General features: G+C 39.8%; 1 protein-coding gene across 1 annotated transcript in view; it reads right to left on the bottom strand.

Annotated features, from left to right (window-relative positions):
* Positions 1 to 24,059, bottom strand: part of EXD2 (exonuclease 3'-5' domain containing 2) — a 64,400-nt gene extending 40,341 nt beyond the window's left edge. Inside the window, exon 1 of the mRNA XM_022570275.3 lies at positions 23,955 to 24,059. The gene's annotated coding sequence lies outside the window, so the exon portion shown is untranslated. The remainder of the gene's footprint in view (positions 1 to 23,954) is intronic.
* Positions 24,060 to 24,326: the final 267 nt, after the last annotated feature.

The following is a 24,326-nucleotide window of genomic DNA, read 5'->3' as shown; positions in this document are numbered from 1 at the left end:
CGTTGCTCCAGAGGTCTCGGTAGTTCTCCGTGGAAACACACTCAGTTATTGAGGGTAAGCTAGGACAGTACAAAAGGGAAGACAGGACTAGAAAAGAAAAAGAAAAGAACAGAACTTAGAGAGCCAGGATGTTCAGGAGGAGGTTGCAAATTGAAATGTCCACAGGGTCCAAACAGGATAACACAAATAAGTGAAGCAAGCCAAGTGCAAGAGAAAACTGACACAGACATCCTATTAAATATGTAGGAACTGTCTTCCTTTCTATCACAAAATAGCCTCTTTTCCATTTTCTGTACGTGAAATAAAACTCATATTTTATGGCAAGACAAGAAAAATTTAAGCAAAAAATTTTTTTCTATCCTTTGGTCTCCTCTCTCCTCCCACTGTGCACTGTGTATCTATCTACATTATGCATTAACCTAACCTTCCCCACTGACAGAAATACCTGCTCAACCATAAAGAGCAATATTCTAGCATCAATAAGACAACTCCTTAAAGATGCCATTCCTTCTTGATCTCATAAGGGGTCACATGGCACTTAGATCTGGATTATGTAAACTGCCAATAATACAGCATTCGATGTACAGCCTCTGTCTCAAAAAACTTATATAACTGCGCCTTGACTTCTAAGGGGAGGAACAGGTCTCAGAGCTTTCTGAGATGCTCTTCCTGGGTTATAATCCTCAAATTTGGCTCAAATAAAATCTTCCATTTCTTTCTTAGACCAACTGATTAATTTTTTCATCAATGTTTACAATGTGGTTTTTCTCCATTTATCTCTTGTTTTCCTATTTTTGACAGAAAAATAGGCATATACAACCATTTCTGTACTATTTTAAAAAACAACAGTAAGTGTGTAACAATAAATGGTAAGTGGCCTTTGGACTCAATAATGGAGAGAAAACATGGGAGAGCAACCATTCAGCACAAGCTGTTGATCCTGTTTGTGAAGAAGGCCCAGTGTGGTCAGATTATCCTGATTACTCAAGAAAAGTTAGATATCTGAATTTTATGTGAAACATCACCATTTTTAAGTGTTAGCAACAAATTTAGAGTTTTTGAAACATTGTGCCAGCCAAATAAAAACATTTTGGGCTCTGGGTTACCCATCTGTAGGCTCTGACCTAAAATCTATACTGCCCAAAGACACAGTGACCTATTAGACCCTGCCTACACTTCTCTATGGCTGAGGGTTTCCCATTTAATGGGAATTCCATTTTCTTTTTCTTTTGGACATGCTGTGGAGGGCATGTGGGATCTTAGTTCCCTGACCAGGGACTGAACCCGGGCCACAGTGGTGAAAGCCTGGGATCCTAACCACTAGACTACCAGGGAACTCCCAATGTGTACTACTTTTATCAATTTTTAAAAGCGTCAACAACAAATTTTTTAAAATAACTTAATATTTACAACAACCCTGGGCTATAATTATGCCTACAGAGATATTCAGCAATGGAGAGGAAAAATGGAATCACAACAATTATTACAGTACTAATGAAAACAATAAAATGGCTATGCTGTTTTTAAAATATTTACTTTTTTGCAGAAACTATGCTTAAGTATTCATATGTACTTTCTCCAGCACTTTTATTGAAGAGGAAACTGAGACTTAATGAGATTAAAGAACTTGCATAGAGAGATTTCTAGTTAAAATACTCTGAGAAGACATAAAGACCCTTCCCTTTCTCATTCTAAACAATACAAATGTTGGAGAAAACATTAAAAAGATAATAAGGGGCTTCTCTGGTGGCACACTGGTTAAGACTCCGTGCTCCCAATGCAGAGGGCCCAGTCTCGATCCCTGGTCAGGGAACTAGATTCCACATGCTTGCTGCAACTGAGTTCACATGCCACAACTAAGGAGCCAGCAGGCTGCAAGTAAGGAGCCCGCCTGCCACAACTAAAGAGCCCACATGACGCAACTAAGACCAAACCCAACCAAATAAATAAATAAATAAACAAATATTTTTTAAAAAGATAATGAAAGTTTAATACACAGTTAAACTTAAAAAGAAGAAAGGGAAATCATCAAGTGTCAGAAATGGAAGAAGGGAACCCACAGTGGGTAGGAGATAAAGCTGGGCAGAGACCAGAACTCATACCAGCCCCAGTGCTGGAGAACATCACCAGCCCAGGGACAGAAGTCTAGGCCACAGGCCCAGGGCACAGTGGAGATGCAGAAGAGTGTTGCCTTGTCCATGAACAAGAACCTGTAAGTGTTCACCTACTACGGTCCAGGCAAGACGCCTGCCCAAGGCTGAGAATATGAACACAGTCCCTTGAAGCTCGGCCAAAGTGGTGGAGTAGAAAGACCCTGAGCTCACCTCCTCTCACAACCACACCAAAACCACAACTATCTGCAGGACAGCCATCTACGAAAAGCCCAAAACCTCCCAGAAAAGATCGTCTACAACTAAAGACACAAAGAAGGAACCGCAAGATGAGTAGGAGGGGACATGATATAATCAAGTCCCATACTCCCAGGTGGGCAACACACGAACTGGAGAATAATTATAGGGCAGACGTGGGAATTCCCTGGTGGTCCAGTTGTTAGGACTCCACTCTTTCACTGCTAAGGGTGTGGGTTCGATCCCTGGTCACAGAACTAAGATTCTACAGGCCACGTGGTCAAAAAAAAAAAAAAAAAAGTTATAGTGCAGAAGTTCTCCTACAGAAATGAGAGTTCTGAGCCCCACGTTAGGCTCCCCAGCCTGGGGAAGACTAGCCCCCAGATCATTTGGCTTTGAAGGCCAGCTGGGCTTAATTTCAGGAAGGACTGTGGGAAATACAACTTCACTCTTAAAGGGCACACACAAGATCTTACATGCACTGGGACTCAGGGCAAAAGCAGTAACTTGATAGGAGTCTGAGTCAAACCTACCTGCTGGCCTTGGAGAGGTGGGGAGCCGGCCGTAGCTGACAACAGCTACATTTGGCAGCTCAGTCACATTTGGAAGCCAGTGCTGGTGGGTGTGATCTTGGGCTCCTCCCTCTAGCCATTAGAGCCAAGACCCAGCCCCATCCAATAGTCTGTAGGCACCTATGCTGGGATGCCGCAGGCCAAACACCTAACTGAGTGGGGACACAGCCCCACCCATAAGCAGACAGGCTTCCTAAAGTCCTCCTGAGCCCACAGCCTCCTCTAGACACTCCTCTAGACAGGGCCTTGCCCACCAGAGGGCCAAGACCCAGCTCCACCCACCAGTGGGCAGACAGTGGCCCTGCCCTCCAGGAAGGCTGCACTAGACTCTAGACCAGCCTCAGCCACCAGGGGACAGACACCAGACACAAGAAAACCACAATCCCACAGCCTGTGGACCTAGCCTGCCCGCAGCAGGCTAGAACCTACCCCGGGACCAGCTGGGCCCTGGCCCTGTGCACTAGCAGGCCAACTCAAGCTTCGGGACACCCCAGACCCCATACCAACTGTGTCAGGAATCACCAACTCCCTGCCAACCAATGATCTAAAACAAGTTCTGTGGGCTTCCCTAGTGGCGCAGTGGTTGAGAGTCCGCCTGCCGATGCAGGGGACATGGGTTTGTGCCCCAGTCCAGGAAGATCCCACATGCCGCGGAGTGGCTGGGCCCATGAGCCGTGGCCACTGAGCCTGCGTGTCTGGAGCCTGTGCTCCGCAACGGGAGAGGCCACAACAGTGAGAGGCCCGCGTACGGCAAAAAAAAAAAAAAAAAAAAAAAGCTCTGGGATCCCTGGACCCTGCAGCCAGACTCCAGGAACTGGCTCTGCCTGCCAGTAGTCCAACAGTAACCTCAGGGCCTGGCTTCACTCGCCAGTAGGCAGGCAACAGCCCCAGAGTCCTCCAGACCCTGACTCTACCCACCAGTGGAGCCAGCACTAGCCCCTGGACTCCCTAGGGTTCTGAAGCCAGTCACCTTGTTAACAGGCCCTTTTAACAGCACCCAGCAGCATCCATACAAGGCAGGACCTGGCAACCAACCAGACTAGGGACCAACCAGGCTTACCAGACCACCCACACAGTCAGCCCACCACAACAGAAGGACCCACCCAGCCCTCTTAAGGGGAACCCCTAAAGCATATAGCTTGGGTGATGAGACAGGAGCTCACTGCTGGGACACACAGGACATCTCCTACAGAAGGACACTTCTTCAAGGTCAAGAAATGTAACTAATCTACCACATATATAAAAATAAAAATAGTAGCTTAGACAAAATGAGGCAGCAGAGAAACACGTTCCAGATGAAGGAACAAGACAAAACCCCAGAAGAAGAACTAAGTGAAGTGAAGATAGGTTATCTACCTGAGAAAGAGTTCAGAGTAGACTGCAAAGATGATCAAAGAACTCAGGAGGAAAATGGATGCACAAAGTGAGAAGTTAGAAGTTTTTAACTGAGAATTAGAAATTATAAAGAACAACCAAACAGAGATGAAGAATACAATAACTGAAATGAAAAATACACTAGAAGGAATAAATAGTAGGCTAAATGATACAGAGGAATGGATCAGTGACCTGGAGGACAAAGTAGTGGAAATCACTGCCACTGAACAGAAAAAAAAAAGAATGAAAAGAAATGAGAACTGTTTAAGAGACTTCTGGGATAACATCGAGCCCACTAATATTCACATTATAGGGGTCCCAGAAGAATAAGAGAAAGAGAAAGAGCCTGAGAAAATATTTGAAGACATAATAGCTGAAAACTTTCCTAACCTGGGAAAGGAAACAGACATATAAGTCCAGGAAGCACAGAGTCCCATACAGGATTAACCCAAAGAGGAACACACCAAGACACATTGTAATCAAAGTGACAAAAACTAAAGATAGAGAATATTAAAAGCAGCAAAGGAAAAGCAACAAATAATATACAAGGCTATCAGCTTATTTTCTGCAGAAACTCTGCAGGCCAGAAGGGAGTGGCACTAATCCCACTCATGATGGCTCCACCCTCATGATCTAATCACTTCTCAAAGCCCCCCCAATTGGGGTTAATTTTCAACATATGAATTTTGAGGGGACACAAAACATTCACCTATAGCACTCTTAAATATGAAAAGACATCCAAGAATCACCAGTTATTGCAGGCGTGTCTCCAACATCATTAATTAGCATTTTCTAAGGAACATGTTGCAGGCGTGTCTCCAACATCATTAATTAGCATTTTCTAAGGAACATGTATAGAATTCTGCACCCAGGGCTTCCCTGGTGGCGCAGTGGTTGAGAGTCCGCCTGCCGATGCAGGGGACATGGGTTCGTGCCCTGGTCCGGGAAGATCCCACATGCCGCGGAGCGGCTGGGCCTGTGAGCCGTGGCCGCTGAACCTGCGCGTCTGGAGCCTGTGCTCCACAATGGGAGAGGCCACAACAGTGAGAGGCCTGCGTACCACAAAAAAAAAAAAAAAAAGAATTCTGCACCCAGCATTTTGAGAGTACACATTCTTTAAAAACATACAAAGAAATAGATGGAACATGCCTCAACATAATAAAGGCCATAAATGACAAACCTACAGCTAACATCATACTCAATGGTGGAGGCTGAAAGCATTTCCTCTAAGATCAGGAACAAGACAAGGACGCCCATTCTCACCACTTTTATTCAACATAGTTTTGGAAGTCCTAGCCACAGGAATCAGAGAAGAAAAAAAAATAAAAGGAGTCCAGATTGGAAAGGAAGAAGTAAAACAGTCACTGTTTGCAGATGACATGATACTATCCTAAAGATGTCACCAGAAAACTACTAGAACCCATCAATGAACTGGGTAAAGTTGCAGGATACAAAATTAATATACAGAAAACTGATGCATTTCTATACAATGACAACAAACTATCAGAAAGAGAAATTAAGGAAACAATCCCATTTACCATCACATGAAAAAGAATAAAATCCCTAGGAATAAACCTACCTAAGGAGGTAAAAGACTTGTACTTGGAAAACTATAAGATGCTGATGAAAGAAATTGAAGATGATACAAACATATGGAAAGATACATAGTGTTCTTGGATTGGAAGAATTAATGTGAAAATGACCTTACTACCCAAGGCAATCTACAGATTCAATGCAATCCCTACCAAAATACCAATGGTATTTCTTCACAGAATTAGAACAAAAAATTTTACAATTTGTATGTAAACACAAAAGACCCTGACTAGCCAAAGCAATCTTGAGAAAGAAAAATGGAGCTGGAGGAATCAGGCTCCCTGACTTCAGACTATACTACAAACCTAGAGTAATCAAAACAGTATGGTACTGGCACAAAAACAGAAATATAAATCTATGGAACAGGATAGAAAGTCCAGAGATAAACCCATGCACCTCTGATTACATAATCTATGACAAAGGAGGCAAGAATATACAATGGAGAAAAGACAGTCTCTTCAATAGGTGGTGCTGGGAAAACTGGACAGCTACATGTAAAAGAATGAAATTAGAACACTCTCTAATATCACATACAAAAATAAACTCAAAATGGATTAAAGACCTAAATGTAAGACTGGATACTATAAAACTCCTAGAAGAAAACATAAGCAGAACACTTTTTGACATAAATTGCAATATTTTTTTGGATCCATCTCCTAAAGCAAATAAAAGAAGAAATAAACTAATAGGAATTAGTTAAATGTAAAAGCTTTTGCACAGAAAAAAAAATTTTTTTTTATTTAAAAAAATAATTTTTTAATTTTTTAAAAAAAGAAAAAAAAGGGACTTCCTTGGTGGTGCAGTGGTTAAGAATCTGCCTGCCAATGCAGGGGACATGGGTTCAATCCCTGGTCCAGGAAGATCCCACATGCCGCAGAGCAACTAAGCCCATGAGCCACAACTGCTGAGCCCACATGCCACAACTACTGAAGCCCAGGTGCCCTAGAGCCCACGTGCCGCAACTACTGAAGCCCGTGTGCTCTAGGTCCTGTGTGCCACAACTACTGAGCCTGTGTGCTGCAATTACTGAAGCCCACGCGCGTAGAGCCCACTCCTCTCAACAAGAGAAGCCACTGCAATGAGAAGCCCGTGCACCACAACAAAGAGTAGCCCCCGCTCGCCGCAACTAGAGAAAGCTTGTGCGCAGCAACAAAGATCCAACACAGCCAAAAACAAAAAGCTTTTGCACAGCAAAGGAAACCACTGACAAAATGAAAAGACAATCTATTGAATGGGAGAAAATATTTGCAAATGATATGACCAATAAGGGATTAATATCCAATATATATAAACAGCTCATACAATTCAACATGAAGAAACAAAACAAAACAAACAACCCAATTAAAAAGTGGGCAGAAGAACTGAATAGCCATTTTTCCAAAGAGGAAATGCAGATGGCCAGCAGGCACGTGAAAAGATGCTCAACATCGTTAATCATCAGGGAAGTGCAAATCAAAACCACATTCTCACACCTGTCAGAATGGCTATCATCAAAAAAACCCACAAACAACAAATGTTGGCGAGGATGCGGAGAAAAGGGAACCCTTGTACACTGTTGGTGGGAAGGTAAATTGGTGCAGCCACTGTGGAAAACATAATGGAGGTTTCTCAAAAAACTGAAAATAGAACTACCATATGACCCAGCAATTCCACTCCTTGGTATATACCCCCCAAAAACGAAAACACTAATTCAAAAAGATACATGCACCCCAATGTTCGTTGCAGCACTATTTACAATAGCCAAGACATGGAAGCAACCTAAATGTCCATCAACAGATGAATGGATAAAGAAGATGTGGTACATATACACAATGCAGTATTACTTACCCATAAAAAAGAATGAAATAATGCGATTTGCAGCAACATGGATGGACCTAGAGATTCATACTAAGTGAAGTAAGTCAGACAAAGACAAATATCATATGATATCCCTTAATTGTGAAATCTAAAACAATGACACAAATGAACTTATTTACAAAACAAAAACAGACCCACAGACATAGAAAACAAACTTATGATTACCAAAGGGGAAGGTGGGGGAGGGATAAAATAGGAGTTTGGGATTAACATATACACATTACTATATATAAAATAGATAACCAACAAGGACCTACTGTATAGCCTAGTACTCAAAATATACTCAATATTTTGTAATAACCTATAAGGGAAAAGAATCTGAAAAAGGATGTATATATTTGAATCACTTTGCTGTACACCTGAAACTAACACAACATTGTAAATCAACTATACTTCAATAATTTTTTTTAAAAAGAAAATACAGTATATACAAAGGAATACTACTCAGCCATAAAAAAGAATGAAAATTTACCATTGCAGCAACATGGATGAACTTAGAGGGCATTACACAAAGTGAAATAAGTCAGACAGAGAAAGACAAATACTGTATAATATCACCAACATGTGGAATCTAAAAAATACAACAAACTAGTGAATATAACAGAAAGAAGCAGACTCACAGAGAACAAACTAGTGGTTACCAGTGGGGAGAGGGAAGTGGGAGGGGCAATATAGGGGTAGGAGGAAAAAAGGGAGTTATTTTGGGATTATATGAAATCATGTGTGTGAAACTTTTGAAAACTGTAAAGTATTATAGAATATAAAGAATCTTTCATTCAATTTAAAAAAAGGAATATGAACAGAGTCCCTCATGAAAGGACAGCCCCTCAAACCTGCACTCTGGACAGATAAAGGACCCAAGTTCACATTATCCTTGAAAAAGGAAACCCTCAGCCAAGAAACTAAAACTAAAATGCTTAGAATTGGTCAGTTCTGTTGGAACCAGGCAGAGCTGATCATAAAACTGTTTTACCATGCAATGGTAAAACTGTTTTATCATGCAGGAAACATGCAGGACTCCCACGGAAGATCACTCCCTAGAAGAGTGCTCACAAACGAATGAAAACAAAACAAAACCCAAAACTCTAAAATCAATAATAATAGCTCACAGAGCCAGCAAAAAAATATCTATAACTGAGATCTGAAAGAGACTTCAAAGTAACAACCAGGGAAATTCAGGAAAATAAAATCCCAAACATGAACAGGAGGCAACAAAAAGTAGAATTTCTAGATATGAAAAATATCTGTTAAAATTTTAAAAAAACTCAATAGACAGGTTAAACAGCAGGTCAGACATACAGAGAGAGAGAAAAAGTTACCGAATTGAGGATAAATCTGAGAAAGTCACCCAGAACACATCACAGAGATAAAGAGGTAGAAAATATAAGAACAGAGACACAGAGGATGGATTGAGAAACTCAATATCCACAAAATGAAGATTTGGAAGATGAAGGAGGTCAGATTTGGTACAGTTCTCTGAGTCCCAAGTTGGAGAAATTAAATATATCCAGAGAAAGACTTGTATAAGAATATTCATTACAGCTGTATTCATAACAGCCCCAAACTGGAAACAGCCCTAGTGGTATATCTACATGGAATGCTAACCAGCAATAAAAAGGAACTTATTACTGATACATGCAATCTGGATGAACCTCAAATAACATTAGACCGAGTGAAAGAAGCCAGATATAAAAGAGATACTGTATAATTCTATTTATATAAAGTTCTAAAACAGCTAAAACTAATCTATGGTAGAAAAAAATATGAACAATAGTTGCCTCTGGGAGAGGTGGGTACAGGGAAGAGACATTTAAGCTGAGCACTGAATGACAAAAAAAGCCAGATATGACAAATTCTAAGGAAGAGCATTTCAGGCATGAAGGAACTTTCTGGAACTGTGGTAAAGTTTCATGTCTTGATGGAGGCTTGGGTTACACAAGTGTATGCAATTGTCAAAATTCAGGGATATTTCTGATTTTTCTCCTGTTGGCCCAACTAAAGAATTAATGACTGCTGGTTCATTCATTGTCTATCTTTCCCACTAGAATGTAAACCTCATGAAAATAGAGACCTTAACTGGCTTCTTCATTTATATATAAATATTTCCAGCATGTATAGGGACCTTAACTGGTTTCTTCATTTATATATAAATATCTCCAGCAAGTAGCACAGAACTGATAACAATAAATATTTATTGAATGAATAAAACTCAATTCAAGGTATTATATGTTAACATTTTATGATAAATATTTTTTAAATAAATAAATAAATGAATTTATTTATTTATTTTTGGCTGCATTGGGTCTTCGTTGCTGCGCGCGGGCTTTCTCTAGTTGCGGCGAGCGGGGGTTACTCTTCATTGTGGTGCACAGTTTTCTCATTGTAGTGGCTTCTCTTGTTGCAGAGCACAGGCTCTAGGCACATGGGCTTCAGTAGTTGTGGCTTGCAGGCTCAATAGTTGTGGCTCGCAGGCTCTAGAGCACAGGCTCAGTAGTTGTGGCGCACGGGCTTCGTTGCTCCGTGGCATGTGAGATCTTCCCGGACCAGGGCTCAAACCCGTATCCCCTGCATTGGCAGGCGGATTCTTAACCACTGCACCACCAGGGAAGTCCTATGATAAATATTTCTAATTCAATTATCAAAATTACAAAAATCCATTTATTCATGTGAAACAAATTTTTTTTCCCCTTATTGAGCCTTCATACTATAAAGAAGCAGTATGGTTCAATACTGGGTTAGGAGTGAGAAAAATCAAATCTTGTGTTATAGACTGAATGTTTGTGTCCCTCTGAAATTCATGTGGAAATCACAACCCCAAATTTTTGGTATTAAAAAGTGGGGCCTTTGGAAGGTAATTGGGATCAGATGAGGTCAAAAGGGTGGCACCCTTGTGACTGGCATTAGTGCCCTTAAAAAGTCACAAGAGACCTTGCTTCTCTCTGACCTCTGCCATAAAAGGATACAATAAGATGTTGTTGGCAGTCTGCAGCCCAGAAGAGAACTCTCATCAGGACTCAACCATGCTGGCAATCTGATCTCAGACTTCTAGCCTCCAGAACTGTGAGAACTGCTGTCTATAAACCACCCAGTCTGTGGTATTCTATTACAGCAGCCCAAACAGACTAAAACACCTGCTAAGGACTTGCTTGGGGATCCAAAGCTTTCAGTGCTTCACCATCTTCAGTGACTGAAAGGATCTGCCATTCTTTAAAAAACAAAATTGTATAAAACAGCAACATCAAACCGATAACAATGGTTACCTAAGGGTAGTAGGGTTATAAATAGTTTTGATTTTTCAAATTCTATACGAGTATGTATATATTCATAATTAAAAAAAAATAAGTTTTTTTAGTGGTGCTTTTTAGAGATAGGCAAAGTAAATATCCCACTTAACATTTAAGACATATGATTATATTCTTGAAATAAATCTCATTTTAATGAATTAAACATGTTAAAATGTTTAGAGAATAGCATAAAGTAGAGGATAAAGTAGAGTCAAATATCCTGAGTTCAAATCCAGCCTCTGCCAATTGTTAGCTATATAAACTTGGGCAAATTACTGAACTTCTCTAAGCCTCAGTTTCCTCCTCAGTAAAATGGGAAGGATAGTACCTACCATGCAGGATTATTGTGAGACTTAAGTAAGATGATCAAAATACTCAGCATATTGGCTAGCACATTAGGGTTCAATAAATGTTAGCTATGACTACTACTGAGGTTCTATAAACCACAGAACTATTAAAGGAAAACAAAGAATCATAGAGTTAAAATTTAGAAGCCAAATTCAGCTCTCACACAATTCAAGATTTCTTTCCACGGTAATCCTGACAGATCATGACCTTATCTCTACCTGAATACATCCAGGAACAGAGTTCATCACCTTAAGAGGCAGTTTTTGTTGAAAAGTCCTTGCATTCTGTAAAAGTTCCCTATATAGAAACTGCTCTCTTTGATGTTCAGTCTGGCCTCTGAAATGACAAGGTTTACTCCCTCCTTAGAGCTTGTGAAATATGTGAAGATAGCTCTTATGACTCCCCTTAGTACATTTTACTTAACCCAATCAGCTTCCCGTGACCTAGTTAATAGACCACTTGCCATTATGGCCAGATCTTTCTGAATGGCTCCAAGCTTGTCAAGGTATCTCTTAAATGTGGCACCCAGGTTTGTATTCAAAACTTGAGACATGTTCTAATTGATGTGGACTACATTGGTACTATTACTTCCCAGGGTCTGGACCCTATATTTTATTAATGATGGATGAAATGATAGGTTTTTGAAAAGCAGAATCACACCGACCCTCATAGAGTTTGTGGTAAATTAAAATTCACTGAAATCATATTGAGTTCCCCATTTTATATACTTGTAATTTATACGTTGCAGCTAAATCCAAAATTTTACATTTCTTTCTTCTAAATTTCCTCTTGTCTGCTTCAGCCAAACATTTTACCCTTTGAAACCGATTTTCATCTTGATTGTGCCTTCCCTCCCAACTTAAACATGTTTTTGTATAGAAAAGTGAATTTCTGTCTTCAAAGAAAATAACAGCATCTAACATGTGTTTTTATTAATTCATTTTTCAAATTTATTTTTGTATTTCAAACTATCTCCATGTTTAATAACACTAAAATGAGGTTACGTTACAGTAGAAAAGTTGAAAAAACAAAGTATTATTGATTTGCTTCCATTGAGAAGGGCTCCCTCAGATCTAGAATTCCCAGGCTATCAGGTTCCTACTTATTCTTTATCATGTGTGGCCTGAGAAAAAGAAAGGCCTCACAGGGAAATTGAAGGAGCAAGTGGGGTACCTCCATATGAGGGAACTGTTGGCAACATTCAAAAAACTTACTAATTCATTTTTATATGGAGAGATTTTGTGTGGGTTTTTTCCCAGCCAAGGGATTCATTCAGCAAACATGTAAATAGCACTTTCAATAAACCAGACATTGTGTTAGACTTTGGGTAAAAAGAGTTAAATGGCACAAGCTGCTTTCAAAAATGCAGGATTCAGAAAAGGAGAAATGCATGTATTGAACAAGCTGCAATTTGGTGAGGAAACACCAACAACAGAAGCACACACGAGTACAGGGATGGCAAAGAGGAAAGAGGGGATTATTAACAGAAACACTCGCTGAGAGGGATGAACACTGAGACTGGTACTGGTGTTAAAAAATGAGCAAACATTCTCCAGGTGCACAAGGCAGAGGGAATAGCACGGACACAAAAGGCACGAAGCATCGTGGTACTCGTGAAAGAGTACAAGCAAATTTAACACATACTGCAAGTGTAAAATACCGAATTTTGAAGAATTACTCTTTAAAAAAAGTAAAAAATATCTTACTGATAATTTCTCTATTGATATTTTAAGGTGACCTTTTTTTATTGTAGTAAAACATACATAACACAAAATTTACCATTTTAATCACTTTTAAGTGTAACATTCAGTAGCATAACTGCATTCACAAGGTTGTGCAACCATCACCACTATCCATTTCTAGAACTACTTCATCATCCCAAACAAACTCTGTACCCATTAAACAATAACTTTCCATTCCTCCCTCCCCCAACTCTTGGTAACCTCTATTATACTTTCTATCTCTATTAATTCCATATTGATTTTTTATATCTTTTTTTTTTTTTTTTTGCCATGCCACATGGCTTGCAGGATCTTAATTCTCTGACCAGGGATCAAACCTGTGCCCCCTGCACTGGAAGCGCAGAGTCCTAACCACTGGACTGCCAGGGAATTCCCGATTTTTTACATCTTACGTTGAAATAATATTTTGGATATACTGGGTTAAATAAAACCGGTTAAAATTAAGTTCACCTGTTTCTTTTTATACTTTTAATGTGGCTACTAGAAAGCTTTAAATGATTTATGGGGCTCACATTATATTTCTACTGGATAGCACTGTGCTAGAGCCCAATGTGCAAGTAAGGAAACAGAGAGGGATGATGCGAGAAGGAGTAGATACAGGTCAAGTTGTGAGGAGCCTTCTATTACCCTGAAAGATAAAACCTTAGAGGTAATGGAGAGCCAATAACAGACTTATAAGGGAAGTGACAAGTTCAGGCTCCTATTTCAAAGAACACCATGGTGGCAGTGTGGGTGCTGGACTGCAGGCGGGCAAGGCTAGAGGCAAGGAGACCTGTTAGAAGACTCACAATAGCACGGCCAAGAGGGAAAGAAGATCCAAATCAGGGCAGAAGAAGGCAGAATGGAAAAGAATAGCTCTTAACAGAATGGCAGCATTGGAATCACCTGGATTAGTAAACAAGTCACAACTTTTACAACTTAAAATTTTGAAAGTTTGATGAATATAAAATCAATAGCTTTCCATACCCATTATAACAATATGAAGAAAATCCCATAGCAATATAAGCTGTTTTAAAACTACAAGCCACATGTTTTTTGTTTTATTTATTTATTTATTTAGTTAGTTGCTCCAGGTCTTACTTGCAGCACGTGGGGTCCTTAGTTGCAGCTCGAGCCCTCCTTAGTTGCAAACTCTTAGTTGCAGCATGCATGTGGGATCTAGTTCCCTGAACATGAATCGAAACCAGGCCCCATGCGTTGGGAGCACAGAGTCGTAACCACTGTGCCACGAGGGAAGTCCCACAAGCCACATGTATTTAAACAACAACCACATGTACACACAAACAAACCTAGGTGTAAACTCAACAAGAAATGTTCAAGATCAATATGAAGAAAAACAGAAAGCTTTACTGAAGATATAGAAGAAGACTTGAAGAGCACAGATATATTATAGCAGCTGTCACTTATAGAGCACATATAATGTGCCAGGCTCTTTACATGCATACTCATGTATACTCATATATACATGACTCATTTAATCTTTTCAACAACTCTCTACAGAAGGTACGATAATTACCCTATTTTTCTTTAATAAACAAGAGATTGTTTTACTCAAATACTCAAAATAATGTAGTAAATTAAATGCAAACTTAATTTTTAAAAAAGTTTTAAAAAATGAACTGACAGCAGAAGCAAGAACTACAATCCTGCAGCTTGTGGAACACAAACCGCATCACAGAAAGATAGACAAGATGAAAAGGCAGAGGGCTCTGCACCAGATGAAGGAATAAGATAAAACCCCAGATAAACAACTAAATGAAGTGGAGGTAGGCGACCTTCCAGAAAAAGAATTCAGAATAATGATAGTGAAGATGATCCAGGACCTCGGAAAAAGTATGGAGGCAAAGATCGAGAAGATGCAAGAAATGTTTAACAAAGACCTAGAAGAATTAAAGAACAAACACCTAGAAGAATTAAAGAACAAACAAACAGAGATGAACAATATAATAACTGAAATGAAAACTACACTAGAAGGAATCAATAGCAGAATAACTGAGGCAGAAGAACAGATAAGTGACCTGGAAGAGAGAATGGTGGAATTCACGGCCACAGAACAGAATAAAGAAAAAAGAATGAAAATAAATTAAGACAGCCTAAGGAACCTCTGGGACAACATCAAAGGCAACAACATTCGCATTACAGGGGTCCCAGAAGGAGAAGAGAGAGAGATAGGACCTGAGAAAATATTTGAAGAGATTATAGTCAAAAAGTTCCCTAACTTGGGAAAAGAAATAGCCACCCAAGGCCAGGAAGTGCAGAGAGTCCCAGGCAGGATAAACCCAAGGAGAAACATGCTGAGACACATAGTAATCAAATTGACAAAAAGTAAACACAAAGAAAAATTATTGAAAGCAGAAAGGGAAAAACAACAAATAACATACAAGGGAACTCCCACAAGGTTAACAGCTGATTTCTCAGCAGAAACTCTACAAGCCAGAAGGGAGTGGCATGATATATTTAAAGTGATGAAAGGGAAGAACCTACAACCAAGATTACTCTACCCAGCAAGGGATCTCATTCAGATTCCACAGAGAAATCAAAAGCTTTACAGACAAGCAAAAGCTAAGAGAATTCAGCACCAAAAAACCAGCACTACAACAAATGCTAAAGGAACTTCTCTAAGTGGGAAACACAACAGAAGAAAAGGACCTAAAAATCAAACCCATAACAATTAAGAAAATGGTCATAGGAACATACATATTGATAATTACCTTAAACGTGAATGGATTAAGTGCTCCAACCAAAAGACACAGGCTTGCTGAATGGATACAAAAACAAGACCCACTTGTAGACCCGCTGTCTACAAGAGACCCACTTCAGACCTAGAGACACATACACACTGAAAGTGAGGGGATGGGAAAAGATATTACATGCAAATGAAATCAAAAGAAAGCTGGAGTAGCAATACTCATATCAGATAAAATAGACTTTAAAATAAAGAATGTTAAAAGAGACAAGGAAGGACACTATATAATGATCAAGGGATCAATCCAAGAAGAAGATATAACAATTATAAGTCTATATGCACCCAACATAGGAGCACCTCAATACATAAGGCAACTGCTAACAACTCTAAAAGAGGAAATCGACAGTAACACAATAATAGTGGGGGAGTTTAACACCTTGCTTACACCAACAGACAGATCATCCATACAGAAAATTAATAAGGAAACACAAGATTTAAATGACATAATAGACCAGATAGATTTCATTGATATTTATAGTACATTCCATCCAAAAAGAGCAGATTACACTTCTTCTTGAGTGCGCACAGAACATTCTCCAGGATAGATCACATCTTGGGTCACAAATCAAGCCTCAGTAAATTTAACAAAATTGAAATCATATCAAGCATCTTTTCTGACCACAACACTAGGAGATTAGAAATGAATTACAGGGAAAAATAACGTAAAAACTGCAAACACATGGAGGCTAAACACTATATTACGAAATAACCAAGAGATCGCTGAAGAAATCAAAGAGGAAATCAAAAAATACCTAGAGACAAATGACAATGAAAACACGATGATCCACAACCTATGGGATGCAGCAAAAGCAGTTCTAAGAGAGAAGTTTATAGCAATACAAGCCTACCTCAAGAAACAAGAAAAATCTCAAATAAACAATCTAACCTTACACCTAAAGGAACTAGAGAAAGAAGAACAAACAAAACCCAAAGTTAGTAGAAGGAAAGAAATCATAAAGGTCAGAGCAGAAATAAATGAAATAAAAACAAAGAAAACAGTAGCAAAGATCAATAAAACTAAAAGCTGTTTCTCTGAGAAGATAAACAAAATTGATAAACCATTAGCCAGACTCATCAAGAAAAAGAGGGAGAGTACTCAAATCAATAACATTAGAAATGAAAAAGGAGAAGTTACAACAGACACCACAGAAATACAAAACATCCTAAGAGACTACTACAAGCAACTCTGTGCCAATAAAATGGACAACCTGGAAGAAATGGACAAATTCTTGGAATGCTATATCCTTCCAAGACTGAACCAGGAAGAAATAGAAAATATGAACAGACCAATCACAAGTAATGAAATTGAAACAGTGATTTAAAATCTTCCAACAAACAGAAGTCCAGGACCAGATGGCTTCACAGGTGAATTCTATCAAACATTTAGAGAAGAGCTAACACCCATCCTTCTCAAACTCTTCCAAAACATTGCAGAGGAAGGAACACTCCCAAACTCATTCTATGAGGCCACCATCACCCTGATACCAAAACCAGACAAAGATACTACAGAAAAAGACAATTACAGACCAATATCACTGATTAATATATATGCAAAAATCCTCAACAAAATACTAGCAAACAGAATCCAACAACACATTAAAAGGATCATACACCATGAGCAAGTGGGATTTATCCCAGGGATGCAAGGATTCTTCAATATACGCAAATCAATCCATGTGATACACCATATTAACAAATTGAAGAAGAAAAACCATATGATCATCTCAACAGACGCAGAAAAAGCTTTTGACAAAATTCAACACAACTTACGATAAAAACTCTCCAGAAAGTGGGCATACAGGGAATCTACCTCAACATAATAAAGGCCATATACGACAAACCCACAGCAAACATCATTCTCAATGGTGAAAAACTGAAAGCATTTCCTCTAAGATCAGGAACAAGACAAGGATGTCCACTCTCACCACTATTATTCAACATAGTTTTGGAAGTCCTAGGCCTGGCAATCAGAGAAGAAAACGAAATAAAAGGAATACAAATTGGAAAAGAAGAAGTAAATCTGTCACTGTTGGCAGATGACATGATACTATACACAGAGAATCCTAAAGATGCCACCAGAAAACTACTAGAGCTAATCAATGAATTTGGTAAAGTTGCAGGATACAAAATTAATGCACAGAAATCTCTTGCATTCCTATACACTAATGATGAAAGATCTAAAAGAGAAATTAAGGAAACACTCCCATTTACCATTGTAACAAAAAGAATAAAATACCTAGGAATAAATCTACCTAGGGAGACAAAAGACCTGTATGCAGAAAACTATAAGACACTGATGAAAGAAATTAAAGATGATAGAAACAGATGGAGAGATATACCATGTTCTTGGATTGGAAGAATCAATATTGGGAAAATGACTATACTACCCAAAGCAATCTACAGATTCAATGCAATCCTTATCAAATTACCAATGGCATTTTTTACAGAACTAGAACAAGAAATCTTAAAAATTTTATTTATTTATTTTTTTTGTGGTACGTGGGCCTCTCACTGTTGTGGCCTCTCCCATTGCAGAGCACAGGCTCCAGACGTGCAGGCTCAGCGGCCATGGCTCACAGGCCCAGCCGATCCGTGGCATGTGGGATCTTCCCAGACCGGGGCACAAACCCATATCCCCTGTATCAGCAGGTGGACTCCCAACCACTGCGCCAACAGGGAAGCCCAAAAATCTTAAAATTTGTATGGAGAAACAAAAGACCCCAAATAGCCAAAGCAGTCTTGAGGGAAAAAAACAGAGCTGGAGGAATCAGACTCCCTGACTTCAGACTATACTACAAAGCCACAGTAATCAAGACAATATGGTGCTGGCACAAAAAGAGAAATACAGATCAATGGAACAGGATAGAAAGCCCAGAGAAAAACCCACACACCTATGGTCAACGAATCTATGACAAAGGAAGCAAGGATATACACTGGAGAAAAGACAGTCTCTTCAATAAGTGGTGCTGGGAAAACTGGACAGCGCATGTAAAAGAATGAAATTAGAACACTCCCTAACACTGTACACAAAAATAAACTCAAAATGGGTTAGAGACCTAAATGTAAGATGGGACACTATGAAACTCTTAGAGGAAAACATAGGAAGAACACTCTTTGACATAAATCCCAGCAAGATCTTTTCTGATCCCCCTCCTAGAGTAATGGAAATAAAAACAAAAAAACAAAGAAACAAAAAAATGAATTGACCATCAATAAAGTGAAAAAACCCATGGGATGGGAGAAAATATTTGCTAGTCATAGATCTCATAAGGGCATGTATCTGGACTATATAAAAAACTCTTATGGGACTTCTCTGTTGGCGCAATGGTTAAGAATGTCTGTCAACGCAGGGACACGAGTTCAATCCCTGGTCCAGAAAGATTCCACATGCCATGCCATGGGACAACTAAGCCCATGTGCCACAACTACTGAGCCTGCTCTCTAGAGCCCACATGCCGCTACTACTGAGCCCACGTGCTGCAACTACTGAGCTGCATGCTGCAACTATTGAAGCCTACACGCCTAGAGCCCATGCTCTGCAACAAGAGAAGCCACCGCAATGAGAAGCCCGCGCACCACAACAGAGAGTAGCTCTTGCTCACTGCAACTAGAGAAAGCCCATGGGCAGCAAAGAAGAGCCAACACAGACCCCCAAAATTTTTTTAATAAAATAAATTAAAAAAACTCATAACTCAATAATAAAAAGACAAAGAAACGAATTTAAAACAGGCAAGAATCTGAATAGACATTTCTTCAAAGAAGATATACAAATGGCCAATAAGCACATGAAAAGATGCTCAACATCATTAGGTATTAGGGAAATGCAAATCAAAAGCACAATGAGATACTACTTCACACCCATGAGGATGGCTCTAATTAAAAAGACAGCTAATAAGTACTGGCAATAATATGGAGAAATTAGAACTCTCATGCATTGCTGATGTTGACAGAAAATAGTACAGCTGCTTTGGAAAATAATCTGGGAGTTCCTCAAATGATTAAACATAGAGTTGCCATATGACCTAGCAATTCCACTCCTAAGTATATATCCAAGAGGAATGAAAGCGCATGTCCGCCCAATAGTTCATAGCAGCATTATTCATAATAGCCAAAAACTGGAAACAAACCAAATGTCCATCAGCTCATGAATGGATAAATAAAATATAGCATATCCATAATGTTATGGGTTGAATTGTGTTCCCCCAAAAGATATGCTAAAAGTCCTCACCCCCATTACCTACAAATGTGACTTTATTTGGAAAAGGCCTTTGCATACCTAATTAAGTTAAAATGAGGTCCTGCTGGAGTAGAGTGGGCCCTTAATTCAATATAACTGGTGTCCTACATGAAGGGGAGAAGAGACGCAGAGACAGACTTGCACAGAGAGAATTACGATGTGAAGATAGACACTCTGGGATGAAGGCCATGTGAAGAAAACAGAGGCAGAAGTTGTAGTTACACAGTTGCAGCCAAGGAATGCCAAAGAATGCCAAGGATTGCTGGCAACCACCAGAAGCTAGAAAGAGGCAAGAAAGGATCCTCCCCTAGAGCCCTCAGAGAGAGCACAGTCCTGCTGACCCCTTGATTTTGGACTTTATAGCCTCCAGGGCTGTGAGAGAATACATTTGTTATTTTAAGCCACCCAGTTTGCGTTACTTCAATACCGTATCCCTAGGAAACAAATACACCATATGATACAATTTTATTCACCAATAAAAAGGAATGAGTACTGACACATGCTACAACATGGGTGAACCTTGAAAACATTATGCTAAGTGAAAGAAGCCAATCACAAAATACCACAAATTGTATGATTCCATTTATACAAAATATTTAGATCTATAAAGGCAGAAAGATTAGTGGCTCTCTAGGGCTAGGGTGTTGGGGAATGGGAAGGGGAGTGACTGCTAATAGGTATGGGATTCTTCGGGGGATGATAAAAATGTTCTAAAATTAGGTTGTAGTGGCTGCATAATTGTGAATATACTAAAAATCACTGAATTGTACACTTTAAACAACAAATTATGTGAATTACATCTCAATAAAGCCACTTTAAAAAAAAACTACTTGAGGACTTCCCTCATGGCGCAGTGGTTAAGAATCCACCTGCCAGTGCAGGGACACGGGTTTGATCCCTGGTCCAGGAAGATCCCATGTGCCGCGGAGCAATTAAGCCCATGCGTCACAACTACTGAGCCTGCACTCTAGAGCCTGTGAGCCACAACTACTGAGCCCGTGTGCCACAACTACCGAGGCTGCGTGCCATAACTACTGAAGTCCCCGTGCCTAGAGCCCGTGCTCCACAACAAGAGAAGCCACCGCAATGAGAAGCCCATGCACCGCAACGAAGAGTAGCCCCTGCTCGCCACAACTAGAGAAAGCCCACACACAGCAACAAAGACCCAATGCAGCCAAAACAATACAAAACAAAACAAAAAAAATCAAAAAAACTACTTGACAAGCTGATTCTAAAATTAATCTGGAAAATAAATTGTAAGACTACCACCAAAACACTGATTAAATAATGAGTATGTGAGCTGATAAAGTATATGACGTCTAATAAAATAACAATAAAAATAATCATGAGGACTATTTACACTACTAGATATCAAAGTATAATATATATTTGATATAGAATGTTATGGTATTGGTCCAGCAAAATAGAAAATTAGGACATAGAACAGAAGAGAGTCCAGAAACAGACACTATGTGGGTGAGAAATTAGTACATGATAAATGCGTCATTTTAGATTAGTGGGTCAAGAATGGACTGATATTCAGAGTGACATTGTTTGGAAAGAGTAAGGCACACACCATTTGCTCTCTCTCTCTCTCTCTCTCTCTCACACACATACACACACACACACACTCAAACACACTCACACAGGAATTAGAGAAAAACTCTACCATATAACAACTTACAGGAGAAAACATAAGAGAAAACTCTGCTTCAAGGTAGAACAGGGTTTTTCAACCTCAGCACTACTGACATTTTAGGCCAGAAAAATTCTTTGTTATAGGGGCTTTTCTGTGCATTGTAGGATGTTTAACATCATCCCTGGCTTCTACCCACTAGATGACAACCAAAAAATGTCTCGTGACATTGCCAAGTTGCTCCTAGAAAGCAAAATAGCTCCCATTTGAGAACCACTGGGATAAGGAATGAAAGCCACAAAATACAAAATACACATAGTAAAAGACTGATACATTTAAACATAAAATTTACAACTTTTGTTCTACAAAGATGCTCTATGGTTAAAAGGTAAGTAACAACTTTAAAATGCAGTATGTTGGGAATAAATATTTCAAACATATATGAATGATAAAAGATTAATATCCTGAATATATAAAACACTACCATATATAAAAGACAACCCAATAGAAATGAGACATTTCTCAAAAGAGGTAATACAAACAGCCAACAATCATGAAGAGATGCTCAATCTCACCAATGACTAGGGAAATACAAATTAAAACACCAAATTAGAGTCATTTTCCAACCATCAGGTTGGCAAAAGTAAAAAAGATTGATACCATCAAATGTTTAAAAGAGCTGGGGAAATAGGTATGATTATATACTGTTGGGCAGTTTGGCAATAAACGTCCACACCCTCCTACCCACTAATTCCACCTGCAGGTTTCTATCCTTGACAAACGCTCACACAAGCACACAGACGCAGGTGTAAGGATATTCTCTGCGACACTGTGCCTAATGGTGAAAAACTGTAAGCAACCTATGGTATCTCACATACAATGGGAACTTAACACACTCTGAAATTTACAGAGCAGGTAGAACGAATACGCTAGATGTCTACATATTGACAAAGAAAAAGTTCCAAGACCCATTTTTAAGCATAAAAAGTCTAGTTGTTGAAGAGGTACAATATGCCACATTTGTAAAAGTTTAACACAAAACCTTACATACTTATATGTACAAACACATATCAATAAATGTAAAGACAAAGAAATAGAAAAAACACCCCAAACTGATAACAGTTTTTACCTGGGGTCAAAAGATTAAATAAGAAAAGATGGAGATGTAAAGAGATAGGTCAAAGAGGATCTATTTTAAATTTCTGATATGATTGTATGCATGGACTACAACCAAAATAAATACAGAATAAATACATTTTTTAAAACAAACTCAACTTGACCAAAATTTATAATTCCTTCCCCCTCTTAAACCTCTTTTCTCTCATACCTCGTAACTTCGATATTAACAAAACCTTTCAGTACTGTTCCTTCTACCCTTGCAATGAAACTAAAAAAATACGGTATAGTGTTTTCAAGGAATGGGTATCTAAGGGAGTTTGCGTCCATTAATATATTAAAAGTTTATAAAGGTTTGGGTTTCGTTTATATTTAAACGAGCAGATATCAATTTTGTAATAAATAATCATTAACGTTCTGGTTCTGATCTATTCCAGGGATGCGAAAAGGGAAGGAGGTGGCTCCCAGCAAGGCCCGGAGCAGCGGGTGTGGTCTGGGAGGAAAGAGGTGGTAACAATGGGGGCGGGGGACGAATGGAGGGGACTAAACTGTAACTGTGGACGCGTGCAACACGCAGCGCCCAAGCAGTTGCCAGGTGCTGCGAGCGGTGCCTCCGTTTTAGCTAATTGGGTCAAGAAGCCACGAAGGCGAGGGGCGGGTGGTGGTGGGGTGAATTGGGAGACTGGGATTGACATATATGCACTAATATGTATAAAATGGATAACATAAGAACTTGCTGTATAAAAAATAAATTAAATTAAATTAAAAAAAAAAGAAGCCACGAAGGTTTGGTATGTACTCCTATAGAGAGCAAAAGGGGGTCCGAAGAGGCGCCCAGGGAAGGGCGTGGGAGGCCGCGGACCGAGATGACAGCCCTCGGAGCGCACCTGGGTGCTGAACCGCCCCCGCAACGGGCGAGCGGGGCGGAGAGAGGGGCAGGGCCAAGTCGCTTGGGGAAAACGAGGTCCCCGCAAGCAGTCGCCCCCGCACACGGTGACATCGCCAGCTTCCTGAGCCCTCTCCTCAATCCGCGCTGGAAACCCCCTCCGCCACTCGCACAAGTCTGGAGAAGAGCCTCGCCCGCCCCTGATCCTCGCTTACCTGCGGCCCTGGACCCCACCGGGAACACCTGCGGCGCCTCACATTGAAGACCTGGAACCTCTGTGGCCACCTGCGCGCACCCACCCGGATCCACTAGGACCGAAACCACTTCCGGTCCTGTGACGGGCTGAAGGGACAACCCCAGTCAGGGTGTACAAATGGACGACGCCATCTTGTACGGAAGCAGTTGGGGGCAGGTGGTGCCTCCCGAGTTTCTCCACTGCTGAACAAAAGATTTGTTAAAATTGGAAAACCTTAACATCTTTTCAGATAAGTGGTGTTTTTGTTTTTGTTTCCAGGTGATATTTTTGTTTGTTTTGGTTTTAAAGAAAGAAGCCTCTGGAACCCTTACAAATGCAATCTGGGACATCT

This window comes from Delphinapterus leucas, chromosome 2 (genome assembly GCF_059928025.1).
Source record: "Delphinapterus leucas isolate spDelLeu-1000000601 "Yukka" chromosome 2, BTC_Dleu_Yukka2, whole genome shotgun sequence".
Classification (NCBI taxonomy): Eukaryota; Metazoa; Chordata; class Mammalia; order Artiodactyla; family Monodontidae; genus Delphinapterus; species Delphinapterus leucas.
This window is presented reverse-complemented; position numbering and strand designations above follow the sequence as displayed.